General features: G+C 48.2%; 1 long non-coding RNA gene across 1 annotated transcript; it reads right to left on the bottom strand.

The window, feature by feature from the left end:
* Positions 1–4775: 4775 nt before the first annotated feature.
* On the bottom strand, positions 4776–13613 carry LOC123385069. Its single transcript, XR_006597098.1, has 3 exons — positions 13485–13613; positions 6951–8246; positions 4776–5845 (listed from the first exon to the last, which is right to left on the bottom strand). It is a non-coding gene; the product is annotated as an uncharacterized LOC123385069 (long non-coding RNA).
* Between the last annotated feature and the right edge of the window lie 3617 nt (positions 13614–17230).

Raw genomic sequence — 17230 nt, 5'->3', positions numbered from 1 at the left:
TTTACAGGCAAACTAACAATGATTAATTTAGAATATCAGGGGAATACTGTGGAAGAAGAACGAGGTTAATGAACTCTTACTCTGAAGGGTATACGGTCAATCTTCATCACTCACAGGGGCTGTATTTGTGAGTTTGTCTAACCACTAAAGTTCACTCATAACCCCCAAATCGGCACGTGGCAGGAATTGTGCGGTCACTCCCGGACGTGCGCAGGGGGGAGAAAATCTCGAGCCGCTCAACATACAGGTTCCCAGGGGAGGTTGAACATGGCGACCCTCTGCCTTCTTGCTTCAGCTCTCAGAAACAAGTGTCCTTTTCCTGGTCTATGTAGTTCCACATCGTGCGTGCTTTTTGTTGGTGATTTCACTGTTTAATGGCCCCCAAACACGGCGCTGATGATGTGCCATCTAATGTTCCTAAGTGCAAGCGCCTTAGGGAGAAAACACGTGTGCTAGATAAGCTTCCTTCAGGCATGAGTTATAGTGCTGTTGGCCATGGGTTCAAGGTGAACGAATCAACACTATCTACTAAGGAAGGTGCTCTTAAATGAAAAAAAAATGCATGATACAAGGTTACGTGTTGATTGAGAGATGAAGACGCTGTGCCCAAAGCTCGAAGGATACTACCTCTGTATTTCCCCAGGAGAAATACTTGGGTATTTGTGAAGCATTGCTTACGGGGACTTTCTAAAACGTAACTACCTCCAATAATGAGCATGGGATGTCCTTGGTACTTGGTTTACCAAACACTTCCTCATGCTAACACTGTTACTAGGAAATGCTTTCAGGGGCCTCCTGCGTGATTCTTGCAAAGAATTATAACGAATTCATTCTTGCAAATGAGTTATAAGAATTATAATGAATTATATGTCGCAGGGGAGGGAAAGAGAGAGACAGAGAATCCCAAACAGGCTCCGTGCTGTCAGCGCTGAGTCCCAGGCAGGGCTCAAACTCACGAAGTGTGAGATCGTGACATGAGGTGAAGTCAAGGGTCAGACACCTAACTGACTGAGCCACCCAGGTGCCCCCCAAGATCTTTGCCCCTTAACCTTTGTATAGACATGGCCAAAAATTCTCATTGACAAGCCTTGAATTTGGTGGCCCATTTAGGATTGGATGTGACGTTCCAGAAACTAAGACAAAAAAGAAGTTCTGTAGTAATTCTACCTGAATTTTTTTCCAACTTTAGCTTTAGGGGATTTCTCCTCCTTGAACAGATTCCTGATGAATATAAAACCAAAAGGGCCTCCTAAGTGACTACTAATTTCATTAATTAGTGCTCACGCAGAGTTTGTCTCCGTGAAGTCCTCAGCAGCAAGCTTGGTCTGGGGCAGAGTTGGGTGGGCAGAAGTTTACAGGGAAGTCCTTACTCCTGTTCTAGCAGATGGTAGAGGGTTTACTTTAGTCACCAACAGAGGGAAATCTTCCTTTTTAGCCCTTAGTCTGCACTGTTTCTACCCTTTCCAGAACCATCCTGACTGGAATTAGAGCCTGGTAACACTGGTGAGAATAAATTCAAACGACACCAGGAGATGGCTGTTAATACGGACGCCTGGAGAAGGTGCTTCTTAATCCCTAGTGCACACAGCCCAAGACAAGAGTCCCGGGGTTACTTTTAAGCAACGATACCCGGTAATTCACGTCCCAAGATGGTTTTAAGTGTATTGTGAGGATTTGAGCAGCTCAGATGTTAGCTGAAAGTTTGGCTTTCCTGGAAGGAAAGGCCTCTCGGTGCGGTCTTCCCAAGCCAGGGGCCCTCTGGGCTGGCTGGGCCTCCGTCAGGACCTCCGCAAGAGCCTCAGCAGCTCCCGGCCGAGCCGCTCTCGTGTGGCTGAGACCAGGGAGGAATTCGTAACCAGGCACGGGGGTCAGACGCCTTTCCAGTTTCCTACTCAGTGACACGCTTTCTCACACAAAGGTCGAGAGTCAGGGCCTGACGAAAGCGTCCTTCGAGACGAGCTGCTACGAATGTTTTCTTAATAAGAGCCCTTCTCTTTTCCCTTGAGACGCTGAGAGTTTGAACCTCAGACCTTTCAATCCCTCGACAGACGCCATAAACCACAAATGTGCTGCATGCTGAGAGGGTGTGCAAGGGCCCGGCACTTTGGTCTTCCCCTCAGCTGACCACTTGGGCAGTCTGCCCACACTGGTGGGGAGAGGGGAGGGGACAGCTTCCTCTGCCACCAGGGAGCTGTCGTCGGGACCAGGTCAACTCAGGCAGGCCGGCTCTGGCGCCTGTTCTCAGGCCTCGGCCTCTCTGTGTGTTTGCGGAAGGCTGGCTTGTTTGAGGCATCCTCATCCTCCCCGGGGGCCCTTCTGAGAAGTCCCCTGCGGCTTTTGCTGTGAGACAGAGACCCCGGCTGCTGGTCCACAGGGAGACAGCAGCGCAGACACAGCCCTGCAGAAACTGGAGAGCCGGGAGGGTGGCCACGCTTACGCCTGGCCCCGAAGCCACCCGGGGCGGGCTGCAGGGACTCCACTGCAGGGCAGATTTCCTTCCTTCTTTCTTTTCTTCTTTCTTTAATGTTTATTTATTTATTTTGAGAGAGAGCATGCATGGGGGAAGGGCAGAGAGAGAGAGAGAGAGAGAGAGAGAGAGAGAGAGAGAGAAAGAGAGTCCCAAGCAGGCTGCATGCTGTCAGCACAGAGCCCAACAGGGGGCTCGAACCCAGGAAACGGGAGATCATGACCTGAGCCGAAATCAAGAGTTTGCCGCTTGCTTTACTGACTGAGCCAGGCAGGCACCGCTTTCTTTTCTTTTTTAATTCATTTGCAAATATTTTTAGCAAATGTTACAATCTGCGTGCGTGTGTGTGTGTGTGTGTGTGTGTGTGTGTGTGTGTGTTTGGTGGTGGGGTTGGGGTTTTCTTCGTTTTGGAAAAGAGAAAAGACGGAAGGAAGTGCAGGGGGGGGTGTTTGGGGGTTGGGCACGCAGGAGGTATAACGACCTTTCACAGAGCGAGGTGTGTCCTTCCAGGTGTCTCTTTATGAGTGCGTGTGTGTGTGTGTGTGTGCGTGTGTGTGTTAACAAAAACATATTCCACTTTGCGTACTTCAGTTTTTGATTTTTTTTTTTCAGTCACTGAATTAGAAACGTCTTTCCAGGAAGAAATTTTTTTCAGTCTATGAATAGTACATGAAAAATCTTCAACAGTTACATTTCGGTTACCACATATTTAACAGATCACCTTTGTTTTTGTTATTGTCCGTGGCCTTTGTTAAACAGAACAAAATTACGGAAAACCTGGGATTTTCTGGGGCAGTGCTGTCCATTAGCCCTTTGGGCCATGATGGAAAGTTCTCCATCTGTGCCATCCAATATGGTGGCCACTGTAGTGGCTGTCGGGCTCTTGAAATGTGACCAGTGCTACTGAGGGAATAAATGTTTGATTTATTTAATTTTAATTAATTGAGCTGCTAATTTAAATAGCTATGTGTGCCTGGTGGCTATTGCATTGGACATCACATTTCTAGAAGATTCAGGATCATCCCATCCTCTACTCCTAGAGGAGTTACGGGAAGAAATTTTGAAGCCAGACTTCCTCCATTTGAACCACAATTCCTTCCGGTTACCAGCAGTGTGACTTTGGAAAAGGCACTCAACCCCTCTGAGCCTCAGTTGGTTCATCTGTAAAATGAGGGTAATAATAGAAATGCCTCATTGTGTTGTTAGTAGGGCTCCGGGAGTTAACACTTGTAATGCCGTTGAACACATTAGTGCTCAATAAATATTGGGTTATATAATTCCCTCCTAAGAATAGGAATGGAAGGGAAACCAATTAGGGGAGAGGGGGAGGCTAGAGAGAAAAACCTTTGAGTGAATAACAGGGCGCTTTTTTCCGCCAAGAAAGGTGGGGGGCAGCCGCGCCAGGAAATCACACTAGGTTCTCCCTTGCGTAGACTTCACCTTGGCCACAGACTTTCAGAGGTAGGGGGGGTGAGCAAAAAGTACCGTCTGGAAACCAGCACACTCCTTCAGTCAGTCATCTATGGAATTCCTCTTTTCCCCAGAGGGCGCCTCCCCTGCAGAGGGGTTGGTTCACGACCAGGGCCCAGCCTGAACCCCCCCTGGGGCCCTGCAAGGCAAAGCCCCTGCTCAGCAGCCTGGGCCTCCCATCAGGTGTCTGCACAGGCCTCACAGGCAAACAGTGGGCGCGGTGTTCCCAGCCCCGAGAGCAGGCCCAGTCCCAGGAGCAGTCCCTGCCCTGCGGCTGTTTCAAGGCTAGTTCCAGTAAAGGGCCGGAAAGCGGCATCTAACTTTGTCTTGCCCCTTCTTCCAAGGGGCAAACCGAGTTCTTTATAGCTGGAATAACTGATGGCGCAAAGCAAGTATTTTTCTCTCGGGCCGTGTAAGAGGAGTTTACGGATTCATTCAGACTGTTGGCTCTTCCCTCCCACATTTAACACCCAGTTCGTGTCCAGGATTTTTCAGAATGTGTTTCTCTGGCTGTTGCCACCTCCTGAAACCCCACCGCAGGCAGCAAGTTGGGCAAGAGCCTACTTGTCTCTCTCATCCCTCCCCAGTGAGTGATTGCTGAATGAATGGATCAAGGAATGATCATTGAGTGCGTCCCTGAAAACCCATATTCTAAAATCTACATTCTCCGAACATTAGCCTTCTGCGTTATGAATAGCATTTAAATAGAAGGATTCAATACGTTATGGTCTTGGGTCAGTGTGGACGGTAAAGAATGTCAAGAAACACTCCCTTATCTCAGGAAAAGCCAGCAGCCCAGGCTGGCCATCAGAAGGCCCGGGGGGGGGGGGGGGGGGGGGGGTCAAGTTCCATCTCTGCCCTCTGGCATAGAGCCTCAGCTTCCTTTTTTTGTCAAATGTGGGAGAGATACAGATGACCTCCAGGATGCATCAGAGCTCACACCTTGTAGACAACCCGGGGCTCCCCGGAGTGAGACCCTCCTACCCGCCCAGCTGGAATTTTCTCACCCAGGAGGAGGCCCTCGGGGAACATTTTTCAAGGCTGCTCTTGCTACTGCTTCTAAAAGGGCCAGTTAGCCCAGGGTGGCTACAGAAAGGTCCACAGTGGTTGTCTTCTTGGGGAGCCAACCCGCCCCTCCAGACACTATTACAGCTCTGATCACCTCACGGGCTTCTGAGGCGGGATTTCCATCCACAGGCCCCATTCAGCCCTTCTGTCCTGGTGCAATGAAGCAGGCTGCTGCTTTTTTCCACCAAATGGCCCCAAGGGAAGTGACATTCACCGAGAATTTGGACAAACTTTTTTAGAAGAAGAAACAGTGTGAAAATTGCCCAGATCCTTGTTACTTCAAGCGTTTGAGAAGAAAACTGCAGGAAGTTATATTCGGGATATAAAAGACATCATTTGCCTGCCTTGTTATCTCATTTTTCGGCGGAGTTGACGGGACAGCTGCCTGTTATTACGGGGCACACCAGGAAATGTTTAGCTGCCAAACGGAAAAGAACGAGTGAGGGATTAGCAGCCCTGTTCATGCCACACAAATAGAATTCTTGCACCTGGTAGTCATGCAGTTAGATTTATCATCTTCGGAGGGTACGTTACTTAAATCCCATTTACAAAGAAACAAAAACAACCCCGAAAGGCGCCTTAATGTCATTGTAATTATGATAAGTGTTAGTAGCCATTTTGCAGTTTTTAGCCTAGATGAGATTAATTGGTGGTGGTTTTCATTTAATCGCGCTGATCTTTTATTTGGTTTCTGTAATGTTGGAGATTTGCTATTTTATGTTGCAAGTCCAAAGTGTTCTTGAAAATGGAAGATCGATAACAGTTTAATCCTCCGGAAGGCTGCTATCACTAATGATGTTGTGTAACAATAGCGATCTCTTTGCAAGGTGGCAGGATCACCTACAGACAGGACGTTTCAAAGTCAATAATTTGCCTCCAAGTTTCCTTTTCTACTGCCGGGGTTGGGGGCAGGGGGATGGAGGGGGGGGGGGAGCTAGCTCCTTGAGCCATAGCACAGCAGAGATCCGGAGCCCAGAGAGGCCCTAAATAGCCTCCTTGTTCACACCAGGAGTAAACTCATTTCCCTCTTGCCAAGCCCCAGGGAGGAATCTAGCAGGAGGAAAAAAAGTGAGTCTTAGATGCCGTGAAAACCACCCTTCAGTAGGAATCTGGGAATGAATGAAAAAGTGAACTCTTCGGGGAGGCTGGTGGCTTAGAGGATCAGGGAAGAGACCTGAGACCGTTAACTCTTCGTTCCTCCTCTGACGTCTCCTAGGTCCTCTCCGTGCCAACCGCCGATAAAATGAAGGATGAGACCAAGGGGGACCCTGTAGAAACCCCTCACAGGCTGGGAACACCGACTCTGCCCGGAGGTCCCAGGAACGCTTAGGTTTTCCAGGGGCTATTAGTTCTCCAGGCGGACAGCAGTCCGGTGGAGACAACCGTAAAAAGAACACACAAAAGGTCTGAGAGGCAACTGCAAGAAGGCAGACGGAACCAGAACTCCACTGTGGCTACGCAGGAGTAAAGGCAAGAAAAAGAGAGGGCCTTGCACGCCCTTCTAAGGGGCCTGGTCTTCGTTCTCCCCCCACCCGCCGGTGGAGAAGAGTAATGGAACGTGGGTGACGTCTGTGCGGGGTACTCCTCCAGCATGGATCTGAAGAAGCCGGAAAGGCAACGCTTAGGAGACTGTCGGGGTGGTCCAAGGAGGAGACGCCGAAGCTGCGTGGCAGTGAGTGCGGAGGAGACACGGAGCTTCAGGACAGAGCTCTGACGAGACACCCGCCTGGACGTGGGGTAAAGGGGCCGGACGGCCCGCTTGTACACGTGGTGAAGGACGGTACCATCAACAAAGGTGGGAAATGCAATAGAAGGTTGGAGTAGGGAACGAGGGAAGAGTTGATTTGTGCCATCGGGGCATGCCGGGTTCCGGGTACTGTGGGGACGCCCACGTGGAGATGGCTGTTGCGGGGGGGGGGGGGGGGTACTATCAGCACTCAGGTACCTGGTGCCCCAAGAGAGCTCCGGAAGTTCAGGGTCGGTAGTTACCCAATTTGGTAGAGCTCCTGTGTACTTCGGTGAAAGGGGGGTTAGTGGTTGAATCCACTGGAGTAATGAAATCACTCGGGGACCATGGACCGAGACAATGTTCGGGCTAAAAACAGAGAGAAAAGAACCCCACGTGGTATGGACTGAATGTTTGTGTCCCCCCCCCGCCCCCCCAAACTCATATGTTAAAATCCTAATCTCCAATGTGATTGGTACCAAGAGGGGGGGCCTTCGGGAGGTGATGAGTCACAAGGCTGGAGAGCCGTGCTCTTATGAAGGAGACCCCACAGAGCTCCCTCCCCACCTCTGCCATGTGAGGACACCGTGGGAAGACGGCCGTCTCCGCACCAGGAGGAAGGCCTTCACCAGACGCTGAATCTGCCAGAGCCTTCACCTTGGACTTCCCAGCCTCCAGGACTATATGAGAAAGAAACGTTTGTCGTTTAAGCTGCCCAGGCCATGGCGTTTTTGTCACAGCAGCCGAAATGGACTAAGACACCACTCTTGAGAGCTGGCAAGAAGAGGCAGCAAAGAAGAGTCCGGAAGCTGGCGGAGAGTAGGGTTTTCATGAAGGACGTTAGCAACGGTGCCACCCGCCAGACAGGTCTCGCGTTCCTGGAGTTGACAGTGCCGAGGCCGCTGAGGACCCACAGCGAGAGGAAGCAAGAGCTTCCTCTTTCTGGGGGTGGAGGTGGGGCGCCTGGTAGGGAAAGGCCAGGGCACCGAGAAACGCTGGACTGTAGGGAGATGAGCAGAGGGTGAGAGCGGGGAGACCACCGACAGACTTTAAGGACTAGGATAGGAAAGAAAGACCCCCAAGGAGATGCAGGATTAAGGGAGGACTTTTCTTCTTACCCTGGACCTGCATGTGAGCTAGAGGCAGGGCGGCAGCAAAGGGCGACAGGGACAAGGGGGTGATGGCCGCGAAGCACAGGGGAAGCCGCTGGCCGCATACTGTACGAACTCCGTTCTCCGGGAAGGGTAGCTGAAGGATTTGCTGTCTCGTTTCCTGCTTGCACTTGCTACAGCTCCTCTCTCCCCTGGGAGGGTGCCCCCTTGTCCCTCTGCCACCCATCACCTCCAAACCAGAATGTGCATCCTTCAAAGCTGTCCCTTTCTCTGAAGTCCCCCGATGCGTCTGGCTGCCAAGTGATGTTTCCCCTGGCCTGTCTTCCCCTCCCGGCTCAATAACGTTCGCCCCGCGTTGCTCTTGTTCAGAACCGGGATGTCCCCACTATTAGATACGCAGCTCCTTGGGGGAAAGAATCATACCCTGGATCACTTTTGAGCTCCCCCCATCCATTTGCAGAGCCTGAACGGGGTGCCGCACACACTGGGCATTCGATAATGTTCTTTAAAAGATCAATCAAATGTATAACCTGAAATTACATTTCATCTCCCGCCGGCTTCAACTACTTCTGATCCACTTCCCGCCATCATCAATTTCTATTTTCTAAAAATATAAAATGATTTCCATTTTGGCTTGAATTCCTAAATGAAATGTGTCAGAAAGATAAATGTGCTGTGATCAAAGTCACATGTGAAAATGTTTGCGTGATCAGCCTGGGGTGGCTCAGTCGGTTGAGCGTCCGACTTCGGCTCTGGTCATGATCTCGCGGTTCGTGGGTTCGAGCCCTGCGTCAGGCTCTGTGCTGACAGCTCGGATCCTGGATCCTGCTTCGGATTCTGTCTCCTTCTCTCTGCCCCTCCCCCGCTCATGCTTGCTCTCTCTCTCTCTCTCTCTCTCTCGCTCTCGCTCTCTCTCAGAAATGAAGAAACATTAAAAAAAATATTTGAATGATCTTTGCCATCCAGGGCAAGTTATATAATCTCTTGAAGTAGGTTTCCTCAGTGAGTCAAGTGAGAATAATAATAATACCTACTTTTACGGTTTCAATCATTAAATGAGACCATGTGTATATAGTCCTTAGCAATCTTACATACAGTAAATAATAATAATAATTATTATTAGCCAACTATACAAACTTGAGACCTACTGTGGCTAAGTTCTATGAGTCTTTCTCCCCCAGTGCAGATAATTAAGGGTAAACCATACCTACCTATAAAACATGCACATATTTCATAATGCACAATAGCCATGATATTAGGGTTAACCCTGTACTTAAAATTTTTTTTAATTTTTTTTAAGTTTATTTTTATTTATCTTGAGAGAGGGATAGTGAACAAGCAGGGGAGGGGTAGTGAGAGGAGACAGAATCCCAAGCAGGCTCTGCACGGTCAGCACAGAGCCCAGTGCAGAGCTCGAACTCACGAACTGTGACATGAGATCATGATCTGAGCTGAAGTCAAGGGTCAGGTGCTTAACCGACTGAGCCACCCAGGCGCCCCTCGTACTTAAAATTTAAAGGAGGAAAAAAAGTCAGAACTTGAAGCAAACTGAGAGAACAACCCTTGGGTATTCCTTTCTGTAAACATTTCTAATGTTCTAATGCAGTTAGGGGCTATTAGAGTGAGCACGCAAATGGGGGAAGGGCAAAGAGAGAGAGAGAGAGAGAGAGAGAGAGACAGTCCCCAGCAGGCTCTGTGCTGTCAGCACAGAGCCCAACTTGGGGCTCCGTCTCATGAACCATGAGATCATGACCTGAGCCAAAATCCAGAGTAAGACGCTCAACTGACTGAGCACCCAGGTGCCCCTGCCAAGTGTCATTTTTTAAAACAGATTTTTCCAGGGGCGCCTGGGTGGCTCAGTCAGTTAAGCGTCCGACTTCGGCTCGGGTCACGATCTCACGGTCCGTGAGTTCGAGCCCCACGTCGGGCTCTGTGCTGACAGCTCAGAGCCTGGAGCCTGTTTCGGATTCTGTGTCTCCCTCTCTCTCTGACCCTTCCCCGTTCATGCTCTGTCTCTCTCTGTCTCAAAAATAAATAAACGTTAAAAAATTTTTAAAAATAAAAATAAAAAAGTAAAACAGATTTTTCCAAACCATTTGCAATTTGGAATACAGACTTGAGCTCTGGGTGTTTTGAGACGGGGAAGTAAGCAGACTGCGTGACCCTGACAGTGCAGACCAGAAGCCCATGGGGGCTGTGGTAGAACTTCAGCCTTTTGGTTTATTGGGTGGCTTTCTTCTTCTGCCTGCCATGGGTTTCTGGGTGTGAAGCAGAGGGGGCGTTAGAGACATGCCTGATGGTGGTAGTGACTGTGGAGGAACCACCCTGGAGGCCTCTTGTGTGGTCTGCTGGCCAGTTATCCGCAGACGGTATACATGTGAATATTTCGCCAGTGAACCTGAAGGTTGTATGTTTGAAAGTCTTGGTGCAAGAGGAGAGTTCCATACTCACCGCTCCCCCACCACCAAAAAATAATAATTTTAAAAATTAAAAATAAATAAAGAATGCCATTGGCTTTAAAATGTCTAACCTCACCATGTGCTGGTGACAATTTTGAATTATTCACGTCAACGTGAGTTTTTGGCGTTCTTAGTAGAAGCTTTAGAGCATAATAAAAACTGCTTGCGAACACCTTGAGTTTTTTTAAGTAGTATGACATTTCTTAAAGGAACACATTTTCACTAATTCTAAAACCTAGTTTTCCTTACACCGTAAAGTTCAATTTAGAAACCTTATTAGTCTACGTATCAATTGAGAAAACTTTAGCCATCAGTTTCGAGGGGATTTAAACTCTGTCAACTAAAGCCACAGAAACTAAATCCTCCTAAACAGTCCCATGTACAAACTCAGTTAAATTCCACCAGAAATTCAAGCTCCGTTATGTATTTAATATGTTGGATCATTTTTAGCACTTCAAATGCTGCTAACAAGCAAAATGTTCTCAAGTACTTCCATGACTGTAGCAAAATATAGCCATAGTGAATCTCAAGTTCTCTTAAGTACTCTAAAATCATTCCTAAAGTTCTCTTTACTTGTTTCAACCAAAAGTCAGTAATTACACTCTTTAACTTGGGATTGCCATTCTCTAACAGGTCAAATGCTTCCTCACCAATACTTGAAATACCAAACAACACACATCAGGCTCAAGCTTACGAAATTCTCTTCCTGACCTTACGCAAAAATCGTCACTTTAGAGATTTCATCGACTTCACCATATCTCTAGCTAACTGTAAATCTTAACGGCTTTAAAAATTCCATTAAGAAAGCAGTTACGCCATCCCAAATGAGTGAAGGTCACATTAGTGAAATGAGCATTCATATTGGCAGGTGGCTTTCAGTCAAGGTATGAGGTTTCATTCTCCCCTCGACAATGGCCAACAACATAGTGAACTCTTGCTATGATTGCCATAGCAAAAGCAATTCGAAATCCCTGCCCTTTAGAGGGTGCCAGTCTCTCCCAGTTTTAAGATATAGCATCACCTGGTGTATCTGCAATCCAGAGACTGCCCATTTGCTTACCACTAGACTCACTTATTCATGCCTGATTCTAGTCTAAATGGTTTTCTTATTCTTCCAGTGTGACCAGGCCATGACTCTTATAAATATCTAAATGACATTTTCATAAAATTCTGCATATCTCCCTCGTCTTTGCCTGGCTCTGCCTATAGCTTGATCGAAGTGATGGCCTCCAGCCAAACTTCTTCCCTTCAAATGACCCACCTCATCTCACAAGATGCTGGACATGTGCTCTTTTCCTTTTCTCATGAGGTCTACCTCCAATAGAAATTGTTTGTTCCCCAAGGGGCTCCACCCAAGTTCAGACACTGCAGATCCAGCAAGGTGAGAAGGGGCTCTTTGTAACAACAAAAAACCCTCTTCGGCTTGAGGGTGATAACGACCTAGGATCCCATTCACGAGCAGATGCCGACACAGGTGTGGGCTGAGACCCAGGACTCTTCATTTCTTAAATTTTTTTTTTTCAACGTTTATTTATTTTTGGGACAGAGAGAGACAGAGCATGAACGGGGGAGGGGCAGAGAGAGAGGGAGACACAGAATCAGAAACAGGCTCCAGGCTCTGAGCCATCAGCCCAGAGCCTGACGCGGGGCTCGAACTCCCGGACCGCGAGATCGTGACCTGGCTGAAGTCGGACGCTTAACCGACTGCGCCACCCAGGCGCCCCGCAGGACTCTTCATTTCTAACAACCTCTGGTCGGGCTGGTTGCTGGTTCCACAGGTCTCCAGACCACACCTTGCATACACAGTTTGACAGTTGATGGTATTTGAGCTGAATGATCAGTCTGGCCCGCAGTTTCTCTAAATTAGGCACAGAAACATCTAATCCCCCCTCAGTAAATCCTTCTGTCTCTTTTGTCAATCACCAGTCCTCAGCTCATTCTCTGTTTTTCCCTCACACACAGACACATACACATATCATGTCTTTTCCTGGCCCCTTTTCAAACCTGCCAGTGAGAATCTAATACTTCAGTCACTTTGTGGGTTTTTTTAAGTTATTTATTTAAATTCAAGTCAGTTAACAAACACTGTAGTATTGGTTTTAGGAGTAGAATTTAGTCACTTTAAAAGCACTTACTACGCGGAGTGGGAAAGAAGGCTTTCTCGAGAAAAGACACACATTTCAGCTATGTACTAATAATAGTTACCATTTACTGTGTGCTAATTGCATGCCAGTCACAAGAGCTATTTGTCTCATATAATATAATCCTATGAGAAAGGTATCATTGCTTAAATTTTTTTAAGTTTTATTTTATTTATCTTTTGAGAGAGAGAGAGAGAGAGAGAGTGAGTGCAAGTAGGGTAGGGGCAGAGAGAGAGAAAGAGACAGACTCCTAAGCAGGCTCTACGCCGTCCGTGGAGACCCTGACTCGGGGTTCGCACACACAATCCATGAGATCATGACCTGACATGAAATCAAGAGTCGGAAGCTCAACCAACTGAGCCAGCCAGGTGCCCCTCATTGCTCACATTTTAAAGGATGGGGAAACCGAGGCTCAGAAAAGTGATAGTAACTCGCCCCAGTGCGGTAGCTGGTCAGACTCTCTTGAAAGCTCATCCTACCAGGTGGCCTGTGACCGACTTTGACAGAAGGTAGCAGAAGTGACTTCCGAGCTTTGACCTCAGGAGGCTTGAAGCTTCTGCTCTGGCCTTTTTAGAGCACTGCTGCTTTGTGAACAAAATCGCTCTCCCCTCGAGGCTGAGGGGCTTCATGGAGAGTGAGGCCCAGTTACCCCAGTTGTTCCAGCAAGGCCAGCTGGGACCTGCCGGCCGACTGCACACGGGTTGAGTGCGCCCGGCCAACGCCTCGGCCAGCTGAGCCCCACCCAAGTGAGGAAAGAAACAGGTGCTGTTTTAAGCCACGAAAACACAGGGCAGTTTGCCCTACAACGGTGAATGAGTGAGCCAGGATTTGAGTTCCAGGATGTTGGAGTCTAAACCTCTTCTGGGCCCAAAGCCAGGACCCACCAAATCCCAACTTGATGGATGCCCCATGACTGGTTTGGGTCCTGCTTTGACTCCTCTCTGAATTCCCCCTCGGGCCTGGTATAACCCACGCGTCACTTCTAATGTTCCCGTGTGCCCCCCGCCCCCAACGCCCCCTTAGACCGGCTGCCTTACTTACCTTCTTTCCCTCTGGGGTCCAGCTCCCCTTCAAGATCGCCCTTGGCTGCGCTTCTTGGAGCTCTCTGCCTGGTAACGTGAGGCTTAAGTTCTGGTCCTCCTTTGACGTTCTAGGCCAGCGTTTCTTCGATTGGAGCGTGCTTAAAACTCCTCTGAGGATTAGGCGCCGCGTAAGGAATACAGTCGACCATACTGTAATGGCGGTGTAACGGGACACAGGGTAGCTTGTGGCCAGCTCAGCATAATGTATCGACTTGTCAGATCACTATGGTGTACACCTGAAACTAACGTAACATTCTACTCATTTAAAAAAACAAAAACAAAAACAAAAACAAAAAAACTGAGGCTTTTTTAAAACTGCAGATTCCGGTCTGGTGCTTCGGGGGTAGGACCTGAGATTCCGAATTGCAGATAGGCTCCCAGGTGATGCTGACAGGTTTGTCTGGGGATGGTACTTGGGGTAGCAAGGCTCCAGACTTATTCCGGGAGGGAAGCAAGAGCAGGGCTCCGCCATTCACGTAAAGAGCGCCCGGGCGGAGAGCGGGTGGGGCGGGGCTGGACTCTTCAGCCAATTAGAGAGCCTCTCCTGTGCACGTGCCGACCCCCCCTCACTCCTCCTACAGAGGAATCGGAAGTCATTTGCTGCTGTGGACTCGCCATGCGCGACCCAGGGAATAGTGGAAAAGAGAGACCGGATGAAAGATACAGATTCCGTTTTCAAGGCATTCATTCCAGACTACAATGAGTCGTTACCATACACCAATTGCAAACACTGTGTGATACTATCCAGGTAGGGTACCCCAGGACATGCTCTTTGGGGGGCCTGGGCCCCCTAAACAAATGTCATTTTGTACTGAAATCACCGGTCCTCGGAACTAGCTGAAGCCTGTGGGCTTTAAACAGCGTGCTGTCCGATGCAACTGCATTGTAATACAGCAACTTGAGCTGAGGAGTAAATGTTACATTTGAAATGTAAGATGCTGTTAGCGTTTACCTGTCTGTATGTAGAGGAATGATGTGTCTTCATTATTTTTTAAAAATACTTATTTATTTTTGAGAGACAGACTGTGAGCGGGCGAGGCAGAGAGAGAGGGAGACACAGAATCTGAAGCAGGCTCCAGGCTCTGAGCCGTCAGCACAGAGCCCGACGCGGGGCTCGAACTCACCAACCGTGAGATCATGACCTGAGCCAAAGTCGGTTGCTCAACCGACTGAGCCACCCAGGCGGGTGTCCCTGAAGTCTTGCTTAGGCCCTGGAGAAGCAATGTGACAGAAAACAGACACAGTCCCTTCCATCTCGATGGCCTGGTGTGAGACTGACCCCAGGCACTTGGGCACTAGAGAGATAGACACTACATTACGGAACATATGGTGCTCCCCTAGGGGCACTTAGGAAGGACACCCAGCCTAGTCTTGGGAATGGGGCTGGTGGTGGAGGCAGGAAAGACGTCCCCAAGAAGTTGTCACCTGAGGTGAGTATTAATGAATGAGTAGTAACTGAGCTAAGCAAAAAGGAAGGAAAAGATGGTAAGAGCATCCTGAAGGAGAATAGCCATTGTGCAGAAGATGTTTGAAGAAACTGTTGAATTACCAGCTCACATCCACGTGGTAATGCAATTGGACACGTGGAGAGAAGCTCTGTAGCACCGTCTGGGCTGAAAATGCACTTGAGCCAGCCCCCAGGGACTTTTTAGTTTAAAACAGGCATATCTGGTCATTATTTGTAGAAAAGAACGATACATAGAAAGGAAAAAAAATGCAAAACATTCTATTAACGTTTGGAGTGTTGCAACATGCTTTGCTATTGTGCTCACTTCCAGAAAGTGAATTCCATGTTGGAATGCCTCCCCAGGGAATGGGTGATAATTGGACAACGTTGGGCTGACATCTACCTTTGCTGCACCTATAAAGGAAGGATTTGCTACATTAAAGAATAGAGTGACTGAAAGCAGGGAATATACTTCATCTACTTCAAGGGCACATGTTTCCCCCAGGATTTTGTTAAGTACACTATATGCAAAGGATGTTATGCTTTAAATTAAAAATCAGCCTCATGTAATCATCAAAGCAAGTCGTGGCGGAACATCTACTGGGAAACCCTTAGCCATTATAAAAATAAACTCGAATGTAATTACGCAATGCAGCATTTCATAAGTATTTTTATTAAAACTCTGTGTGAATTCAGCCTGACCTTTAACCTATCTGACCCGTGAGGTTTCACCAAATTTGATGGATGTTCGATTCGCCTATTCCTGACTTAACATTTTTCTTAGCCTTGCATATGGAAAGGGAAGTGTCTAAATCCTTCTGATATAAACAGTTGAAGCGGGACTATAATAGTCACCCAATTTATGTTTATTAATTTAAAATTTGGGCCCCGCCTCTTTATCTAATTGTCTTAGGGAGGATTTACTAGGAAGTCAACTTTTTTAATGTTTGGCAAAGGGTATCAAAAAATCATAAAATGTCAGTCAAGTCCGAGAGTAGCTCAGAAATTTTTCAAACCCAAAGCACTCTTTTTACACAGCAGCAACTAAGCAACTAATTAATATCTAGAGAAATCAAGTGGTTCCCCCTAAGTTCACAGCTCTTAGTAAAATACCACTATTAGGTTCACCTTCTCTCCTCTGAGATCTCAAAGGCCCCCGAAAACAAAAGTGGCTTTGAAGTTTAGTGCTAAAACATGTCAAGTAGCAAAATCTGGCCTAGGCTTTCAGGAGGCTGTGTATCCCACTTAATATGAATATTCATACATTTCCCTGAAGAAATGCCAGTGTATTTGATGACGGAAATCTTTCCAATACCTCAACGGAGATGTAAACGCACCGTATGGCCTACAATCTGAAGAATTCTGGATTAGGAAACATATCAGGCCTCAAAGGTTTTGGATAAGGCGTTATAAACTCTTAGCGATAGCCATCAGTCATTGAGCGTTTGCTTCGCACCAGATACGGTCCTAAGACTTTGGATGCGTTTGCATAATCTTAGTTTGACAGATTCCATGCTGACCCCACCCCCAGTCTTCCCAGCTCACTTTCTAGTACTCCAATTCCTCCAAACCATGATCTTTCCCCTTTTCTATTCGAGGCCCTAACTTCTCTCGCTACCCAGCTTAAACTCCTTAGTCGGTCACCGTGTTGTGATTACTCACTTCAGTCCCCCTGAAATGCCCCCCCGCCCCCCCGCTCGCTTTGTCATCCTGGCTTCGGCAAAGCCACAAGCCTCGCAGAACCCAAGCCTCTGCCTGTACAGAATGGCTGGATGTGTCTGGCTGAAAAGCGCACTGACCAGCCTCATTCTGAGTTCGTGATCATTAACCCTTCCGTGGGCCCGTAGGTCACCTGCCGTGCGCGGTATGTTCCCGAAGTCCGTTTACTCTCCTGTTCTCCTCAACAGCAAGCTCGTACTTTCTTCTCCCCACCTCCTCTCAGCTGATTACTTTGCTTCCTACTTCCCTAAGAAATTTGATGGGGCGCCTGGGTGGCTCAGTCGTTAGGCGTCCGACTTCGGCTCAGGTCATGATCTCTCGGTCTTTGAGTTCGAGCCCCGCGTCGGGCTCTGTGCTGACAGCTCAGAGCCTGGAGCCTGCTTCAGATTCTGTGTCTCCCTCTCTCTCTGACCCTCCCCTGTTCATGCTCTGTCTCTCCCTGTCTCAAAAATAAATAAAAAAAAAAAGTCAAAGAAAAAAAAAAAAAAGAAATTTGAGAGAACCAGAGACAAATGTCCACAGACTCCCGTGGCCACATC

The sequence above is a fragment of the Felis catus genome, chromosome B1 (assembly GCF_018350175.1).
Source record: "Felis catus isolate Fca126 chromosome B1, F.catus_Fca126_mat1.0, whole genome shotgun sequence".
Lineage (NCBI taxonomy): Eukaryota > Metazoa > Chordata > Mammalia > Carnivora > Felidae > Felis > Felis catus.
Note: the sequence above shows the minus strand (reverse complement) of the source record. Positions and strands in the feature narration are given on the sequence as shown.